Below are 20,561 nucleotides of genomic sequence, written 5' to 3'. Positions count from 1 at the left end.
CTTTTCTCTGTAGAACAACTTGCATGCAACATGGATGGAAGCTAAACCATCCTGATGAAGAGACTTGAAGTTCTTTGTTATTTTCTTCTTCTTCTTCTTCTTCTTCTTCTTCTTCTTCTTCTTCTTCTTCTTCTTCTTCTTCTTCTTCTTCTTCCTCTTCCTCTTCCTCTTCCTCTTCCTCTTCTTCTTCTTCTTCTTCTTCTACCACTACTACACACAGAGTTTTAACAAGATAACTTGGAAATGATCCAAGTCATCAAATTATCTTCCTTCAATTCAGAATAAAAACTGTAGCAGATATGAGCTTGTCAGATACCCTCTGCCCAGCCATGTAGTGGATGTTGGTCACTGTATGTCTTTGCCATAAAGGACTAGGAACACTCACAGATGTTAAAAGAATAGGAGACCCTCTCTACACCAGCAGAGAGCTTAGGTCCTTTAAAGAGTTTTCTGGCAAGATGAGCCTTCCTCCTCCTCTTTTTGAGAATTGAGTAGAGTGATGGTTGATAAATATGACCAATGGTCGACCTGTTACATTCTGAACTGGGGATGTATTATCTCATTATTATCCTTGGGATGCGAGAATAATGCGGACGATGATGATGATTGCTAATAATGATGATGATGATTAGAGTACTAATGAAGAATGATTGGTACAGTCAAAGGCAAATTTGTCACAAAAGTAAGAAAATTTATTTATTTTTTAAAGCAAAGTGTGGAATTCAATATTTATAAGACACCTCAAAATATGAAATTCCACACAGAAATAAGAAACCCTTTCAGAGGATAAGCTGAAAACAGTATGTACAATTTGGAACTGTTCAAGTACAGTTTCATTGAAAAAAGTGCTACAATGAGAAACCATGTTTAAAAGAAAAGAGTTCTTAATAGAGAAATAGACAAACTTATACCGAACATAATACACGACAAAAACTGATGCCTCCCTCAGCTGTATGCCTAGAAGTTAAAGGAACCAGGAGCCCTGTCCTGAACTTGGAAAGTGTGGCCTTCTGAGGTAGTCTGTGGCTCAACAGTTTGATCTTCTTCTTCCTCTTTTGAGAAATACTTCTCAATCAAGTTTAATGAGGCCTTGTGCATAGACTCATTTTCATGGTTCTGCAGAACTTCAATCTTGGCCAAGCCTTCGCATTCTTCGATCATTTATACTAAGTTTCTCAGTTTCACCTAGTTTCCCAGCAGCCTGGAAGATATTTGAAGTGGCATCCAGAAGAACAAGAATAATTTTTGTATCTTTTGCAGTTAAAAGATTCATCAATGGTTCTGTTATACCACAACGAACAAGATACACAATCTGTTCAACTGTCCCACTGTTCACATTCTTGGTCAAGGCCCACACAGCTTCCTTTTGTGTCTTAAAGTCTGCCTTAGAAAGAACACTGACAAGGAATGAGTCTAATCCATGATTTACAACTTGCTGTATCTGGTCCTGCCTGCCAGCTCTGATGTTTGACATTGTCCATGTAGCTTCTTTCTGAATATTAGTTTTGGGATGAATGAGCAGGCTGGGCAAGACAGTGAGAGCTCCTGCATCTATCACAATCTGAGTCTGTTTATCTGTCCCAGAGACATTATTCCCTATGGCTCATAGTGCACAAGTCATAATGGATAATTCATTTGATCCTAGAAGCTTCACCAGACGGGGCACAACTCCCGTTTTTACAACCATTTCAATGTGTTCATTTGGACCATTGGTAAGTTAAGAAATAGCCCAGCAGGTATCTGCTAATACTTCAAGATCCTTGTGATATAGGAGATGAATTAAAATAGGAAGAATTTGCTCAACAGCATCTAACAGGGGTACAGGATTCTTGTTGTGGCAAAGGTTTGAAAGTGTCCAGGTAAGATTATGTGAGTAACAACCTGTTCAAGATGACAAATCAGAAACTTCAAGAAGAGCCAAGAGTGGGTCAGTTACACCATATTTGGCATCCAGAATAACAAGAATGTTTCAAGTCTTGGAAAACTGAACCATCACCTGCAATGTTTCCTAGAGCCCAGACAGCGCCTGTTTACTGATGTGGGGAGATGCCAAGAGAGAAATGAGTGCTGTAATAGCACCTCCATCCATCACAACCTTGGTCTATTCTAATGACCTGGAAGCAATATTAGTGAGTGCCCACGCAGACTCAAACTGGAGGGGACTACAGTCACGTTCTTCCCAAGAAGGACACAAATTTTGGAATCAAACCAGCCCAGATTATGTGATCTATGGGGGGGCTGTTTTTCCTGAGAAATAAATTTCCTAGCAGTAGCTTGGAGCTGGCTTTCCAGATTATTGCTATTTACACCTTTGACAGTGTCATCAACAGTGCCCTGGTTGTTGCGGTTCTCTTGCAGTGGTGAAGTAGCATCATCAGGAAACGAGCTTACGTTTCTCCTTTCCAGCATCTGGTCATCCTTCTTAGCTTTCCTCAGCTCCACATTAACTTCTATTTGCCGCCGCCTCATTTTGGTACTGTCTTTTCCCTTATTCTTGAATCTGTTCAGCCAGGCAGCTGGTGAATTAGCATTCTCATTGGTGGACATGGTAATGAGACAAAGAAAGCTGTGAAATGAGAGCGGTGGTACCTAGGGGCTCTCAGGCTGCAGACAGAGTGCTCTCAAAGTGTTTACCACGGCGGAGCCCAGAAATGGTGTGCTAAACTAAGAAAATTTAAATTTCTTACTTGCACAGGCCCCATAAGTGACCCTACTAGTGTGTTACATAGTCACATGTTTTGTAAACCTCGCAGGAGAAAAATGTTATCGCTACAGTCAGAAGGCTCTTGTCTTTTTTATGCCAACCTCCTCTCTGTCATTATCCCCTTGTATGAAATGGCTTTGTAGTGCCTGTGGCATCTCTTTTCTCATTGTACATGAGAAAACATTTTCACGCTTAAGTTTATATTTATAATTCTATATTCTCTTTCCTATGGTAGAACCTAGAATTTATACATACTGGGATTTGCACAGCATGGAACAGCACTATAGGAAATTTAGAGAAGGCAAAGGTTTTGGGATATTTTGTCTTGTCTTTAGCCAAGCATATAACCAAATCTACATACTCTACTCCTTACATGAGTTTTACCCCCTATTAATAGTGAGAAAGTATCAAGACTTCCTAGTCATTAAGTATCTATTGTTGTTAATAGCAAAGCTACTGGAAATCTTGGTAGTTTTGGAAGACATTTTTTGAAAGCAGGGATAGGAGGGATAATATACTGCATGCTTCAGTTTCTCATAATTTGCTCCCTTTCTAAAATCAAAGTTGGTTACTGGCTAAACTATTCTATGACTGCAAGGAGCAGAGTAAACTTTTTCCCCAGGTAGCTTCTGAGTTTCAGTGGAAAAAAAAACCTCTTTAATTGGTCATTAACTGGGAAAACACTTTCTATCTTTAAGAAGAAAAACACAGCATTAGCATGTTCTCATGGATCTGTCTATTATTAGAGCTGGTCTTACATACACAGAGGTTCTTCGGTGTAAAACATAAATTTACAGGAAAACAAGTAGAAGCTTTTCTTCAGAAACATTCTACTCCATCACTGGTTATCAAGAACCTTTGATTTGCAAGTAAACCTTCCTGAAATTTTAGGGCCTTGCAGGGGAGACTAGCATGGCCATTACATGTAAAATTCTTTCCAAGTTTTGCCAAGGTATGCCCTTGCTAAATGGTCCCAATTCAGAGAAAAGATGAAGTTGTCAGAAATTTTAGCTTTTCCTCATAGATTTCTCTTCAAAATTTAATGATGGTATGTGGTTAAAAAAATTAAAGGAAAAACTAGAAACTGGAAAGTTTTAACCCTCATCATCTCCTTGTGACCATCTCGTTGGAATTATGGTCTACTTCTCCAGCAAATATGAGAAAAGCAAGATTTCTCTTCAGTCCTATCATCTTGAAACTCCCAAGTCTAAGTCACCAGGATGCAAATGAACCTTTCCACAAATTTAGGAGTGGAAGTGTGAATGAACATGTAGGGTTAGGCAGAATCACTTGGAATGATGAGCATACATCAAATAAATGTCTACAACCCCTGAACTGACAGATTTCAGATCTTAAATTGTAGAGCCCTACAACTAGTAATTGATTGAACTCATTTGGATAAATGCAAGATAAAATATGATTTGGATAAGTTCAAGATAAAATATGATATAGAAATACCACCTCTGCCTTTTCTTCTCTAGAAGAGATATCATAATGTGGTTAAGAGCATGGACATTTAACTTGTTAGTGTTTGTTTAAAATTAATTGTGCCTCAGTTTTCTCATCCTTGAGGTGAGTATAGTGGTACTCTTCTGTTACCTGATGGTTTGCTCTCAGGTCTATCCCTGCACTTCCTTTGCTTTCCTATGTATAACAAGAGAACCTGTTTCCCAGGACCCTTTGTCCTGTGGTTCAGCTAATAGGTGGCCTTGACAAAAGATCTGAGAGCAACTGGAAGACAAAAGGCAGGACATTTTTCTTTATTCTTTCTTGCTTCCTTGATGTGGTGATAGTAGTCTCCTCTACAGCTCTGTTGCCCACCAGATAGTCCCTGCTTCCATGGCCCCTGCTGCTACATATACTCTTCATGGCAGTTCCAGCCCCTTGGTTCCAGATTTTGGACCTTGAAATATGATCTCCTTCTTGAGCTCTCCAGCTTTGATAGTAGCTTTCATTTAGGCTTCTCTGTGAGTTGTCTCATGGATCCATGTATGGCCTTTCAGTTCTGCTATCACATGCATACTAACTCCCTGTATTCAATTCTTTGTATTAAAAAAAACTTGCTCCTGGCTGGACCCTGATTGATTCCAAGCCCACAGGACTCCTGGAAGAATTAAGTGAGTTAAGGAATGTAATTGTTTAGCGTAGTACCCTAGAATACAGCAAGTACTCTCTAAGTGGTAGCCATTAACACTGCCTTTCTCAGCAATGATTGTAAGAGTACATCGCGTGGATTATTATTTTTTCTTTTAATGTTAGTGGTTAAAATATGACATCACTTAAAGAGAAATCTGAAATGGACACATCTGCCAGGAAAGACTGCCGACTGTCTCTAGCTCATGTGCAGTCTCCAGTTTCCATAGAAACCAAGCAAAGAAAATTTGCTAAAGGAAATATAGAAAAAAAGTAGATTCAGGTCTGTATGGTTATGTCTCAAATCCTTTAGCACACAGGCAGACTATTATTACTATTATCTTATTGTCTTTTAAATATCTTTTTTCTTATAGTAGATGCAGATTCTTTTTTGATGCAGAGGATGACACAAAGAATAGGATTTCTGTGCCACGGTATATTCCTTAGCACATCCCTGATTGCAGTGCTTCCAATGCTACAGTCATTGTGTTTATCTGACAAATTGCTGGATAAACCCAGCTCTTGTCACTCTGTGGCTATTCAGAGGTTATTGTCCTCTGTTAAGATATAGGAGCAAATAGCCTAAATATTAGGTTAAGTCAAATGTTAGAATGGAGACTGAACAACTGAAATTCCAGTTAACATCCTGAGATGTACCTGAAGCTTTCAGTGGAGTGGAAATATTAAATTTCTATGCAGGGAGATGAGGAAGTGGGAGGGATTGTTAGGTCATTTGATTATACCCCAACTCCTTGTAATTCCTCTTTAACTATCAGAACTGGTGGCAGTAACAAGTGAGACAACCTGAATTAGACCTGCCAGAATTTGAATCAATAACCAAGCCAATCGTGCTTCAATTTCCAAGCAATTTTAAATCTTTTTCTTTAAAATGCTTCTCAGAAGGGAAAAACTGAGGGGATAGTAGAGAAATACAAGAATCTAAAATACTGAAATGAACTTCACTCCATTTTTGTGCATAGGAAAGTTTCCAGAGATCCCTTAGAGGCATCCTCAGGTTTCTAGGAAGGTTGTGCCACCTCTACGAATATCAGCAGAGCCCTTTCACAATGAGTCCTCTTGGACAGTTGCTATAGCTAAGTGCATACTTAGCTAAACCGGTTTCTAAGAGACCATGAAAATGAGACATGAGAGAAAAGGGTTTGGGTGCTTGCGATCGGGTTGCAACACAGAGGATAGAATGGCAGAGTAGATGGAGCTCTAAGCATGGTGTCAGAAGCATGAAACCATTCTGGTTTTACCACTTTGAAGCTATGTGACCATCAACAAATCTATTTATTCATTTGTTTTTTGCCACAACCCATGCAGTTCTTGAGGTTTTGGGGGGTGAAAGACCATGAGAGGATAAGAAAATAAAGAGGAGACAAAAATCTAGGGTCAGGTGGAGCACTTAATCTCCTGATGGTAGAGAAGAAATTGCTCAACCACTGTAGTAGGCTTGTTTATGCCCTCCAAAGAAGAATGTCAATTTCAGCCCTGCTGCCTAGCAACTTGTTTGCCTGACTGGCCTGAGCTCCTTGTCTTCTTGGAGCTGGAACAGTTTGTTTACCTAGCTTGTATTGGGCTCTCTGTGTTGTCAGGGCTGGCCTTGCTTTAGTTCCACATGTATCAGAGATCTCTAGCTTCAACCGCTCCCTACAGTTTTTCACCAGTGGCTAGGGGCGGAGAGTGAGTGGCTCAGCACAAGTATTGGCACAATCAGAAAAGCTTGCTTGTGAGTAAGCACATGACGTACACTCAAACACCAGCATATCAGTTAGTCAGCATTTGTGAAGCACCTACTCTAAAACCAGTAATTACTATAATAATGACATTGTGTTAACAACCCAGGTAACCTTTTCTATACTAACTGGTTATGAAAGTGAGACAGCGCTAAGGTTTCCCTGATGGCTATACAGAGAACTCCAGATCAAAACCTACAAAATCAAAGGATGGTCTCTCTGGAGCTCCCTCTTGGAGAAGCTTCTCTCTGCCATCTCTTTATTTTCCATTTTAAGGATGACTGTTTCACCATGAGTTCTATGGCCACAGATAAGAGTGTTGCATTTAGCTGGAGTTTCTGTTAAAGCATTCATTCTCTTGTTTCTCACTAGTACCTTTAAAGTCAAGTGCTTTCTCATTGTACTTTTGATTTTTAAACAAAGGCAAGTTTTCACCTTATCACTGGGTTAAGACATACAGAACTGCACAGGGAGTATCGGGTGAAGAGTTCCATCAAGCTGGCCTTGGTTGCCATGGCATCTGGATGACCACTTACATCACTCCAGGGAGAGCTGTCTCAAGGGGACAAGATGAATCTTAACTGTGCTATCATTTATGTTCCTTCATTGCAAAAGTTCTTTATAATTGCCAGTGAGCTAATCCTCCCAATAGGCCTGACGAGGCAGATCAATACTATTATACCCTTTAGTGCACAATATTATTATCCACTTTAGGCCTCATTATCTTATCAGCCACTTATTTCATCTTTAGAGTCCCATACTGATGAGAGTCCTTTCCTGGGATTACCTGACTTTTGACTGTGAGCTTATGTTACCCATGAAACACTAAACTTGCCCTTGTAAGAAAGGACAGAGTGAAGGTCAGTGGTACAAGAAACATCATGGGACTTGATATCATCAGCATTCAAGGTTATTCAAGTGCAAAAGGACTCTATGCAAGAGGTGCTGGGCACCCAGAATCCAGAGAACAGGACTCCTTGTCCACTCACTGGATGACCTCACAAAGGGATTCTGTGATTCTGTTTGACTCTATAAAGGGGTGGGGGGTGGGGGGGTTAGTCTAACTTGCTTCTCTTGTTCCCTGTTCTATTTTATAGATTAGTTAGACTCAAGTGAGACCATAGTTGTGAACACCCTTTGGAAGAAAATGTAATAGAGGAGGTGATAGTGATGGTGTATATCGAAGCAATGATAAAACTATCTTCGTTCTTTGTACATATTTAGACCACAGAGTACAAACAAAAGGACTTAACAGCCTGTCTAGCTGGATGGTTTTAGTAAGATGAAAATCTGCTTATGCGGCACATGAAGAAATTAAGATTTGCTTGAAGTCAGCCAACTGAAAAAAAAAATGAGGCAACTGAGAAGACCTAGAAGGCAGAATAAAAAATCTCATGCAAGATAACCAACTCATCACAGTTTTCTTAAGGTTTTTCCAGGAAATAAGATGGCTGGTCACACATCTCTGATACTGAAGTTCCATGTCTGCACCCTTCCTGGACTGATCAGGTCTAAGCAGAGTGTGGCTAGCTTACTCAGGCCTTGCTTACCTAAGAACAGGACAGAAGATTCTTGATCAGTAGCTAGAGGAGGAAGCCTGAATGTTGGAATCTCTGGTGGTCACCAAGCCCGCCTTCCAATCATCAAGATTATTCTTCCAGAAACACCCAAAAGAATTTCATAGCCTCTATAAAGAGACTTATTATAGAATGAGGGGGCCATAAAATTCACCTTCACCAACAGCCTCCCTTCCTTAGGCTGCTTCGAGGCATTGGCCCTGCCTAGCAGCCTTGTTATACTTGTTCTGGCTCTGGGAATCCACATGACCCCAGGTACATGATTGTGTCATGGTGTTTCCTGACCAGGAAAGTTCTGATGAATTATGAGAAGGTAAGTAAATATTACAGATCTTAGCATCATTACCAATTTGATCGTGGAGTATAATTATTGGTGTCCTCCAAAAGTTTCCATATATGTATGGCTTAGTACAAAATCATGTAGTCAGTTGAGCGTAATATCTTGACTTTTCCAATGTCTCAAGTGGGAATTTTTAAGATACAATAGGTGTATTATAGATGGAAGAGTTTAGGGGCTTAAAAGTGCTCCTGTCATATGACATCTAATGTGGCATTTCCTGTGTGAAGCAAAATAAGTGTGATTTTCAGGTGTGCAGACAATGTGGGTTTGACTAAATAAATATGATGTTGTATGAAAGGGGGAAAGGGTGAGTGAGAGAAAGGGGTCCTCTTGGGGTATCCTTCCATGGGCCTTGACCTTGCCACCCCTCTTCCACCCACATTCTGGAAGTGAGCATTCAGCATCTCTATTAAGGGTCCGTGGACCCCAATGTCAAAGTCCTTTTGAGGCTAGGGAGGCTGGGCAGAACAAGATGCAAGACTCAAAAGATGTGACAGAAGTGCTATTGCCTAGGAAATACTGGGAAGCCCCTGTCGGGTAGAGGGCAGAGATGAGTTTCAGTGATGATTCCAAATGTCAATTGATAACATGGGTTCGGGAAGGTAACACAAGCACCAGGAGGAGCTCTTTATTCCCAGAGAGTAGCAGGGGCATAGAGAGGTGGTCACTGCCTGGTGTACAGGAGAACTGGCCAGAGCTGCACATGGAATCAGGACACTGGCAAATGAGTTCACTTTTACTTGGCTATTTGGCAAATGAGTTCACTTTTCTTTGTTTTTTGGGTACTGGGGATAGAACTCATGACCTCATGCTTGCCAGGCAGGCACTTCTGCCACTGAGCTAAACCCCCGGCCCAATTTTTACTTTTTTTGGGTGCCATGAAGCTTCTGACAGTGTTGTGGGGACTTTGGACCCTTCTCAAAGTTATGAATGTCATTATTATTATTATTAGACATACAATTGTGCTATGCGGCTCAGGCTAGCTTCAGATTCCTGCATAAAAATGATCCTCCTGCCTCAGCCTCCCAAGTGCTGCAACCACAGCCATGTGCCATCATGCTCACCCAGAGATGTTTTTAAATGGCTAACCCAAAATATGTAACGCTGCAACTATGCTGAAATACTACAATTATAAAATAAAACTTAAAACCTCACAAATATGTAATGTAGTTCTATCTATCTATCTATCTTTCTTTGGATGCTGGGGATTGAGCCCAGGACCTTGAGGATATTAAACATGTTCTCCCACTGAGCTGCATCCCCAGCCCTATGTTTCTTTTTTTTAATGCTTTAAAAAAAACAGAGATCTAATAATTGCTCTAATGTTGAAAAATGATGAGTATAAATATATACAAATGGTATATACATATATAACTGGTAATATGAAACAATGGTAACAAGGGTAGTAGGAAGATATCTGTGAATTCTATTAAGTCACAGTTACTGTGGGTATCACTTTATTTTATTGCCTTCAATTATAATTGAATAAAACACTTTTAGTTACAGAAGAGGTCAGAAAAAATTTTTTCTGTAAAGGGACTAGTGATAAACATTTTAGGCTTGATGGGCCATATGGTCTCCATCGGCAACCATTCAACTCTGTGGAAGTGGCATGAAACAGCCACAGATAATATGTAAATGAACGATCATGGCTGTGTTCCAATAAAATTTTATTTATGGATAGCAAAGTATGAATTGCATATAACTTTTACAAGTCATGAAATATTTCTCTTTTCATTGTGTTTTCCAACTGTTTGAAAATGTAAAAAAATGTGTAGTTCACAGGCTGTACAACAAGAGGTGACGATGGGCCAGATTTGACCTGTAGGGCACAGTGTGGAGCCAGTGAGTTGGAGGTAGTGAGATGAAATGTTGCTGATCAGCAAGGCTTGAAGACCCCACGTGCAGGAGGAGCTTAGGAACTGCCATCCAGCAGGAGGTGAGGAACTTAGTGGACCCCAGAGAGGATCCAGAAGAGATCCAGGCCTTGAATAGCCCATACTAGGAAATAAGTAGGAGTGAAGGATATAGTGCTGGAGGCTTCCTGGACATGTAGCTCTCTCCTGTTTGGGTTAACTCCTGAGAGGCTGAGGGGTCAACACAGATACATGCTCCCATTGAAGTGTGGGTGGAGGTCATTGAAACATCAATTGCTGTAGCCAAAAACCACTGTCACTACAGTAAACAGCTTTTCTCCTGTGCCCAGCATAGAGTCTGACACACAGTAGGTGTTTGAACAGTGTGTGTTTAATGAATGATTGAAGCTATTTAAGTTCTGAATGTGGGATCAGCAGGAGATATAGCCAAAGGAGATGGGGATGATAAAGGTTAAGAGGGAACTGCTGCTAATGTTCAATGCTTTTTCCTTGATTGGGATTATGACCTGGAAGTTGTGGTCCTCTGATTCTAAGTTCCATCTAGGAGGCCTGAAAATAAGTGTATTATTCCTTTCCACTGCTAGGCAAAGTGCCTGGTATGCACAACTCCTAGGAGAAAGGTTTATTTTGGTTCACGGTTTCAGAGGTTTCAGTCAATGGTTGGCTGGCTCCAAGGTAGAAACATGATGGCACCAGGCATGGTGGAGGAAGACTGCTCAACGCATGGCAGCCAGGAGGCAGAGGAAGAGAAACAAGGCCAGAAACAAGACAGTATTCAGACTATCACACCCTAATGTCACCCCCAGAAATATGCTTTATTACTCTCCCAAGTGTCTGTCAAGCCAATCGAGTTGGCAACTGAGATTAACCATCACATAAACACAACAGTATATTCTCACAAAGCCCCTTACTACCCTCCCCCATGAAGGGCTACATACCCTGGTCTCTTACATTCAGGTAAAATCATATGACTGAATTCTGGCCATAGAATAGGTTGAGAGTAACATATGATTTCTCCAGGCTTGGTCTTTAAAACATCTTACTATTATCCATTGTTTATCTTTCTGTATCATTTTCTGTATATGGCTGGAGGAAGAGGGCTCCAAGACACTAGAGCCATGTGATGGAAGGAGCAGGGGCCTCTGAACAGTTTATATGGAGGACCGCCCTATAAGAAGAGCCACTCAGCCTTTGAAACTAAAAAAATAAACTTTGTTAAGTCACTGAAATTATTTTTATCAAAGTAACACAACTTAACCTACCCTGATGATACGTTTTATTCTCAAGGTCAGAGAGAATCTGTGATTCGTATGAAGCTTCCTTAGTTTGAATTCCTTAGAAACAGACCCTGAGAGACTATTAGAGGGGAGGGGATGTGGTCAAATTATGTTTTATGCATGTATGAAAATGTCACAATGAAACCAGTTATTCTGCATAATTAATATGCATTTTAAAAAGAAGCAAGCCCTGTGACAAGGATTCAAGTGCAAGTAGTTATTTGGGAGGTGCAAAAAGCACCAGCAGGAGTGCAGAGCAAGTGGGATGGCAAAGGGAACGAGCTGGTGAAGTATATTTATCAGGCTACTTACCGGAGTAGGCAACTAGAGCTTAAACCTGCATGGAAAGTGAACTGGTATAAAATCCCTGAATTAGCCCATCCTACAGGAGAGGGGCTCAGATGTAGATGCCGGCTCTGGCAGTCATTCACTGAGGGATGTTGGGAACTGATGTTTAACTTCTCAGGCCTAGCGTGGCATGGTGGTGTACACCTATAGTCCCAGCACTTAGAAGGCTGAGGCAGGAGGATTACTGTGAGTGCAAGGCCAGGCTGGGCTACATAGCAAGACTGTGTCTCAACAAACTGAAAAAAAAGAACTTCTTTTCTAAGCCCCAGAGGCTGATTATACCTTGGGATAAAGCAGCTGGAAGAGATGCAAGTACTGACAATTAGCACACTGAAGTGGTAAGGTTCCAAGAATATGGGTGGGGACCAACAGTATTAACTACAAATAACTTTCCTTTGTAAGATTTTTTTGTATTAAATTTTTTGGTAACCTATGATAACTCAGGTCTCCATAGTTTTGCTTTCACTCCATTGAGTTCTCAGCTACTGATATGTAAATTGTCCACAGACATAAGAACAACAGCTTGAGCACAGCGATGGAAAAGGCACCAAGAAAGCTAGAGCACTCCCTTACTATGCTGACACAGATTTTCTGTGCTTTTGAGCCTCTCAGCCCTTCTTTTTGGGTCTCAATTTCTCCATCTGTAAATTTCAAGGGACTTGAGTAATTTCTTCTGAGCCCTTGCATCACTAAAAATCACAGCTCCAAGATCTTCTAACTCTAATGTTGTATAAGGTGCGCTTGGTAGTGAGGGATCCGCTAGTCATCTAGGATGAGAGGGAAGCACATGATCAGGGAAGAGAGGGGAAAAAACGCACAGAAGGAACTCTAGGGACTCAAACATAGGGATTTATGATCACCTCAACTGGGATTCAATTAGAGCACTGGCTGAATTAATTTTGGCTAGCCAGACGGTTACTGTTACTTTGATAGGCTTACCAAGTAAGTAATAGACCCTAAGGAGCATGGTGACTCTGGATTTATCACATAATTTTAATTCTTGCTCATTTAGTGTGTCAGATGAAAGGTATTGTACTGTTATATTTAGATCTACAGATGCCCCCCTAAACTTTCATGCACTCAAGAGGTGCAGCTTTTGGAAAGCGGTTGGCTCATGGGGGTGCTATACACTTTAGTGGATTAACCCACTGAAGTGTTCAGAGCTGAATGTGTGTGGTTAGGAGACAGTCTGCTGGAAGAGGTAGATGTGACCAGCAAGGGTCTACTTGTTTTCAAGGCTCCTCCCTTCACTTTCTCCTTCCTTGTTGCCATAGGATGAGTAGTTTTCCTCTACTAGGCCCCTCTCCTCTACTTTTCCTGTCTGGAAGTGGGCCAGTTGTGGACTGAAACCTCTAAAATCCACAAACCAAAATAGGCCTCTCTTGCTTTAAGTCGTGGGTGTCTGTATTTTGCCCTAGTGATGAGAAAGTGAATAAGGCACAGGCTAATTCTAAGGTGGCTTCAAGGTGAGGGGAGAAACACAACTGGGAATTTTAGACCCCACTCTATTCTTGCTTCACTCTGTGCTTGATCTTGGGCTATTGTGTTTTGTTTGTTAGCCCTATTGAACCCTGATACTGAATTTAGAAAATCATGGGCTGAAACTAGACATATTCTAAATTCCAGCTAAGTTCAAACGTTTTAGAATTTTTAATTAAATCCTCCAACATATGCAGGAGATGAAAAGAGAAAAACAGATCCTCAGCATCAGCATTTTAGTTCAATTCCTCTTCCTCTGTCCTTGCAAATCCATCTCTTGGTTTGTGTAACAGGGACCATCTATAGAGCACACAAGACATATTGGAGGCCTGGGGTTGTCGTTCAGCCTGCAGCAATTGTTTTCATTCTTGTCACTCAAAGGAACAGACTCTGAGCATCTATGGCCTTGTGCCCCGGTCATAAATGACAGGATGAAGGTGGGCCAGCCAGATAGTCTCTCCTTTAGATGTTGGTTTAGGATTGAGAATCTTAAGTTATGCCTGTCTGGTTCCTTGAAGTGAGAACATGTGCAAGCGGAAGCCATAGTATAAATATGTTTATCCAAAGTGCTCAAAGAAGCGAAGGAAACCAATCTGTAAAGAGTAAATAAGACGCTTATGTAGACAAAGACTTAAGGGTTCTGGAGAGATGCAGAAAATAACTGTGACTGCTTGCTTTTCCAGTTTTCGTTACTGTCTGCCTTAATTACTTTTCTAATTGCAGAGACAAAATGCTCAGTACTGAAAATTAAAGGGGGAATGGTTTATTTGGCTCACAGTTTGTAGAGGCTTCAGTCTATAATCAGCTGGCTCCAAGGTAGGGTGGCGTGACAGACAGGCCTCACAAGGAGAAACATTCATGGCAGTCAAAAGGTAGCAGAGCAACAAGGGGCTGAGACTAGACTTTTCTGGTCACTTATATTGTATGCAGGCTACCCACCCTAGGGTGGGTGTAGCACTCACATCCTTAATTCCAGCATTGGTCCATGAATCACTCAGAAATTCTAGATTTGGCCACCTCTGAGAAGCACCCTCCGCCCATGACTGCATGAGGCTCGTGGTGGGAGGCACCTAGATAAAAACTGTAACACTGTCCTTCATGAGCCTGCCTGGTGTTTGTTGTTCCCTTGATTTTGGTAAGACAGAGTTGCAAATTTGCTTTTTAAATTAAGTTTATTGATACAATTTAGATATATGTAACGACCACATTCATTGTAGGGAATTTGTACCTGTACATGATATATCTTGATTCTTTTCCCCTTCATTTTCCTCCCCTCCCTTCAATCTCTCTTCCCCTCCTTATTAAAAAAAAAAAAACAAACAAAACTTTGTTTAGTTTTTCTTTTCTCATTTTTATCTTTTCTCTTCGTTTCCCCCTCCCTAGTTCTCCTTCCCTTTTGAACAATTTCTTCCTATTCAACAGCATTAGTTATACATTTTGGTTCTTATTTAAACTTTCAGTTTCTCACCAGAGAGATAATGTGATATTTACACATGTGCGTTCAATTTATTTCACTTAAGAGAATGGTCTCGAGGTGCATCCATATACCGATAAATGTCTCAAGCTTATCCTTCTTTATGGCTGAGTATCCTCCATTGTGTATAAATAAACCACATCTTCTTTATCCACTCATTGTCATTGGGCATGTAGGCTGTTTCCAAGGTTTAACTATTAGAGACTGTGCTGCTATAAACATGAGTGAGCATATATTGCTATAGTATGATGCTTTTAATTCTTTTGGGAAGATACCAAGAAGGGGAATATCTAGATCAAATGAGACCTCTAGAAGTCTTGTGGTGGAATTTTTGGGATCTTCAATGTAGAATATCATGTATTCTGAAATAATGATGTTAACTTCTTTTTCTATCTTTATTCCTATAAATTCAGAAAGTGTCATATTTTTCTTAATCTGGATCAAGGGGTTTCTTCCCTATGCAAAGAGAAAGGAAAATTGGAAGACTGAATTTTAGAATTTTGCTAATCTCCACACTGATTTCCACAGTGATTGCATCACTCCCACCAACAATGGAGAAGGGATCCTTTTCTCCACAGTCCCACTAACATCTGTTATTGGTTGATTTCTTGATAATAGCCATTCTTTCAGGGGTGAGATGGAAAGCTGAGTGTTGTTTTAATTTTCATTTCTCAAGGGACCAAGATGTTGAACTTTTTTTCATGTATTTGCTGTTTGTATGTTTTCATCTGAGAAGTGTGTATTCATCTCAGATACCCATTTTTTGGATTGGGTATTTAAATTGTGGGTATGATCTTTTTCATTTCTTTATATGTTCTGTGTATTAGTCCTTTCAGGTACAACTGGTTAAAATTTTTTCCCTCTATTTGGTTGTCTTTTTTACTCTGTTGGTGATTTCTTTTGCTGTTCAACAGTTTTTTTTTAATAAGGTGAGATCTCAGTTGTTGATTCTTTGTACTATTTCCCATATAATCAGAGTTTGTTTGTGAAGTCTTTGCCTACACCAATGTCTTCAAAAGTTCTACCTGTACTCTCCAGTAGATGTAGTGTTTCTGGTTTTTTTATTTTAAAAGGCAAAATACACACACACACACACACACAAAAAGAAATGATACCGAATTTCAAAAAAAAAAAAAAAGTAGGAAATTAACACTAGATAACATAATGCATATTGTTATCTTAGGAACAGTTTAGTTTACAAAATCCAGGCACAAAAGTGATCAATCAAATAATGATGGAATACACTGTTCTTTTTAAGAGAGATTAGTAGCATAGTTATCTATTTAGCATACATATATATACATTTATATATGCTTACCAACATACATATAATCCTTTCCTTTCTTCCTTTTTTCCTTTCCCCTATCCTAGTTGTTCTGTCCTTTTGAGCACTTTGTTTTCCTTTCATTGTTAAAATATCTATTGCATATTTTAGATCTTATTACTCTTTCAGATTTTAATTTTTCATTATTTTTTATACTATGGAGACAATACGATATTTATAAATGTGAGTAATTTATTTCACTTCTGAGTGTGGTCTCGGGTTGCATCCATTTACCTATGAAAGCCTCAAGATTATCCTTTCTATATCTGGTAATATTGCATTGTATAAAAATACCACATCCTTTTTATCCATTCTGCGATTGATGGGCATTTTGGTTGTTTTGAAGATTTGGCTATTACAAATTGTGCTGCTATAAACATGAGTGCACATTATTCCTGTGGCATGACATTTCCAATTTTTCTGGGAAAATACTCAGAAGGGGAATAGCTGGATTAAATGGGATTTGCAATCTTTGTTTTTTGAGGAATCTCCACACTGATTTCCATAGTAGTTGCACCATTTTACACTCCCACCAGCAGTAAAGAAGCGTTCCTTTTTCCCCACAGCCCTGCCAACATTTGGTATCAGTTGATTTCTTGATGGTAGCCATTCTTTCTGGAGTGAGATGGAATCTCAGTGTTGTTTTAATTTGCATTTCTTGAATGACCAGTGGTGTTCATGTATTTATTTGCCATTTGTATTTCTCCATATGAGAAGTGCATATTCATCTCAGATGTTCATTTTTGGATTGGGTCTTTGAATATGGGGGACCTGATGTTTTTCAATTCTTTATATGTTCTAGAAATAAGTCCTTTGTCTGAGGGACAGCTGGCTAAAATTCTTTCCCATTCTTTGGATTTTCTCTTCACTCTGTTGGTAATTTTTTTGAAGTACAAAAACTTTTTAATAAGAAGAGATTCCAGTTATTGATTCTTTGACATACTTCCCATGTGGTTTGTGCTTTGCTCATGTCTTCAAGATTTCTACCTATCTTGTCTTCCAGTAAATTTAGTGTTTCTGTTTTAATGTTTAGATCTTTGATCCATTTAGACTTTAGTTTAGTGCATGGTGATAGACATGGGTCTAATTTCAGTCTTCAGCATGTGGAAAGTCAATTTCTCCAGCACCATTTGTTAAAAAGGCTACTTTTCTTCCAGTGAACATGTTTAGCCCCTTTGTCAAATATAAGGTGGGTGAGTTTGCATCTTCTAATCTGTTCCATTGATCCTTGGGTCTGGGTTTTTTTTTTTTTTTTTTTGCCAGTAACATGCTTTTGTCAATGTAGCTTTGTAGTATAATTTCAAGTCAGAGATTGTGATGCCTTCTTTCTTGCCTTTGTTGCCCAGGATTGCCTTTGCTATTCTAGGTTTCTTCTGTTTCTAAATGAATTTTAGGAATGTTTTCTCTAGATCTGGCATTTTGATCAGAACTGTATTAAATCTGTATAACAGTTTTGGGAGAATGGCCTATTTTCATGATTTGGGTTCTTTCTAACCAAGAGCAAGGATATCTTTCCATTTTCTGGTATCTTCTCCATTCTTATTTTTGGAATACTATAGTTTTCAACATATAAGTATTTTACATCCTTTGTTAGGTTGATTCCTAAATATTTCATTGTTTTGGATGCTATTATGCAAGGTGTCATTTCCATAATTTCTCTATCATTGAGTTTGTAGTTTGTGTACAGGCATGTGATTGATTTTTGAGTGTCAACTGTATCCAGCTACACTACTGAATTTGCTTATTAACTCTAGTAGTCTTTTGATAGATTTTTTTTGGGATCTTCTATATATAGTGTCATCTGCAAATAATGATAATTTAACATCTTTTCCTATCCTTATTCTTTTTATTTCTCTCTCTTGTCTGATTGCTCTGGCTAATGTTTCCAGAACTATATTGAATAAGAGTGGTGATAGTGGACATCCTTGTCTTATTCCTGATTTTAGAGTGAAAGCTTTCAGTTTTTGTCCATTTAGTATAATGTTGGCTGTTGGTTTGTCATAGATGGCTTTTATCAGATTGAGAAAGGTATCACCTATTCCAAGTTTCTGTAGGGTTTTTATCATGAACCACTGTTGGATTTTATCAAAACCTTTCTCAACTATTGAGATGATCATGTGACTTTTGTCTTTGGCTTTATCTATGTGGTGTATTACATTTATTGATTTGCATATGTTAAATCATCCCTGTATCCCTGGGATAAATTCCGCTTGGTCATGATGTATAATCTTCTTAATGATTTACTACATTGTATTGTCAGTATTTGATTGAGAATTTTTGCATCAATGTTCATTAGGGAGACTGGCCTATAGTTTTCCTTTTTAATTGAGTCTTTCTCTGGTTTTGGTATCTCAGTAATACTTGCTTCCAGGAATGAGTTAGGAAGAATTGCTTCTTTTTCAATTTCACTGAAAAGTTTGAGCAGTATTGGCATTAAATTTTCTCTAAATTTATTATAGAATCCAGGTTTGAATCCACCAGGAGTGGAGTTTTTCTTTGTTGGTAAGTTTTTAATCATATTTTAATTTCAATAGCTGATATTAGGTTATTTAAAATTATTATATCTTCTTGATTCACATTTCTAGAAATCTGTGCATTTCCTCTGTGTTTTCTACCTTATGTGAGTAAAGGTTTTCATAATAGGTATGATCTTCATGATCTTCTGAATTTCCATGGGATCTGTAGTAATTTCACCTTTTTCATTCCTTGTTGCATGAATCTGAATTTTTTCTTTCTTTTTCTTGATACAGTTGGCTAGAGGTTTTATCAATTTGTTTATTCTCTCAAAGAGCCAGCACTTTGATTTATTAATTTTTGGGGTTTTTTAAAGTCTCAGTTGCATTAATTTCTGCTCTGTTCTTTATAATTTCCTCTCTTCTATGAGCTTTGGACTTGACTTGCTCTTATTTTTCTAGAAGCTTGAGGTGTACCATTAGGTTTTTATTTGTGCTTGTTCTGTTTTCCTGATGTAACAATTCACTGCTATATATTTCCCTCTTAGGACCACTTTCATTGCATTCCATAGGTTTTGGTATGTTGTACCTGCATTTTCTTTGAATTGTTTAATTTGTTCTTTAATTTCACCTGAAACCTATGTTCAAAGGATTTTTATTTAATTTCCATGTGTTTATATAGGTTTTACAGTTTCTTTTGTTGTTAATTTCCAATTTCAGCGCACTATGGTTAGATAATATCAATCCTTTAGCATTTACTTAAGAATGTTCTGTGGGCTAATGTATGTTCTATTTTAGAGAATGTTTCATGCACAACTGAGGTGAATATGTATTCTGATGTGGTTGGGTGGAACACTCTGTAAACATCTACTAAGTCCATTTGTTCTCAGGTTTGATTCAGTTCTGTTATTTCTTTGCCAACTTTTCATCTAGTTGATATATCTCTTTGTGACAGTGGGGTATTAAGGTGTTTTGTTACAATTACGTTATGACATTTTTGATTTTTCATGTCATTACTATCTATCTTATATTGTTGGGTGCTCTTGTATTTGGTGCATATATATTCATGATTGTTAGCACTTTCTCTTACATTTTTACACTAACAAGTACATAGTGACCTTCTTTATCTCTTTTGATCATTTTTGGTTTGAAGTTCACATTTTCTGCAAACAAAATAGGTACCCTTGCTTTCTCTGGGTTCCTGTTGCATGGAATATTGTTTTCCATCCTTTGACTTTTAATATGAGTTTCCTTTTGAGTTGGATTTGTTTCCTGAATGCAGCATATTGGTGGATTCCATTTCTTGATCCATTATCTCAACCTATTTTTTAAAATTGGTGATTTGGGGCCATTTACACTGATGGATATAAGTGATATGTACTGGCTCAACTTTGTCATGTTATTTTCCTGTTGTTGGTTTCATGATTTCCCCTCTTGTTTAATTGCTTGTCCTGTCTGGTAGTTTCTTTCTGTTGTTCTGGAAATTGTAGTCATTTTTATGTCTATCTAGTATGTCTTTCAGTACATTTTCTAGGGTTGGTTTAGTGGACATGAATATCTTCAGTTGTTCTTTGTCACGGAAGTATCTTATTTGTCTATTAATTTTCAAAGAAAGTTTTGCAGGGCACACTAACTTGGGTTGAAAATTGTTTTCTTTCAGATCTTGAAATACTTCATGTCATCTGTACTTGAAGGTTTGTGCTAAGAAGTCTGCTGTGATCCTAAGGCTTTCCTTGATATGTGATTTGCTCCTTTTCTCTAACAGGTTTTAGTATTCTGTTTTTATACTAGATTTCTGGGATCTTTATTACATGTATAGGTATAGATTTATTTTGG

General features: G+C 38.7%; 1 protein-coding gene and 1 pseudogene across 4 annotated transcripts in view; one reads left to right on the top strand and one right to left on the bottom strand.

Annotated features, from left to right (window-relative positions):
* Positions 1-20,561, top strand: part of Ces5a (carboxylesterase 5A) — a 333,638-nt gene that overhangs the window by 126,361 nt on the left and 186,716 nt on the right. The window lies entirely within an intron of this gene.
* LOC100729924 (importin subunit alpha-1-like) lies at positions 958-2,547 on the bottom strand (annotated as a pseudogene).

The sequence above is a fragment of the Cavia porcellus genome, unplaced genomic scaffold (assembly GCF_034190915.1).
Source record: "Cavia porcellus strain 051 isolate PalLab524CR breed Dunkin Hartley unplaced genomic scaffold, mCavPor4.1 scaffold_4, whole genome shotgun sequence".
In the NCBI taxonomy this organism is placed as follows: domain Eukaryota; kingdom Metazoa; phylum Chordata; class Mammalia; order Rodentia; family Caviidae; genus Cavia; species Cavia porcellus.
Note: the sequence above shows the minus strand (reverse complement) of the source record. Positions and strands in the feature narration are given on the sequence as shown.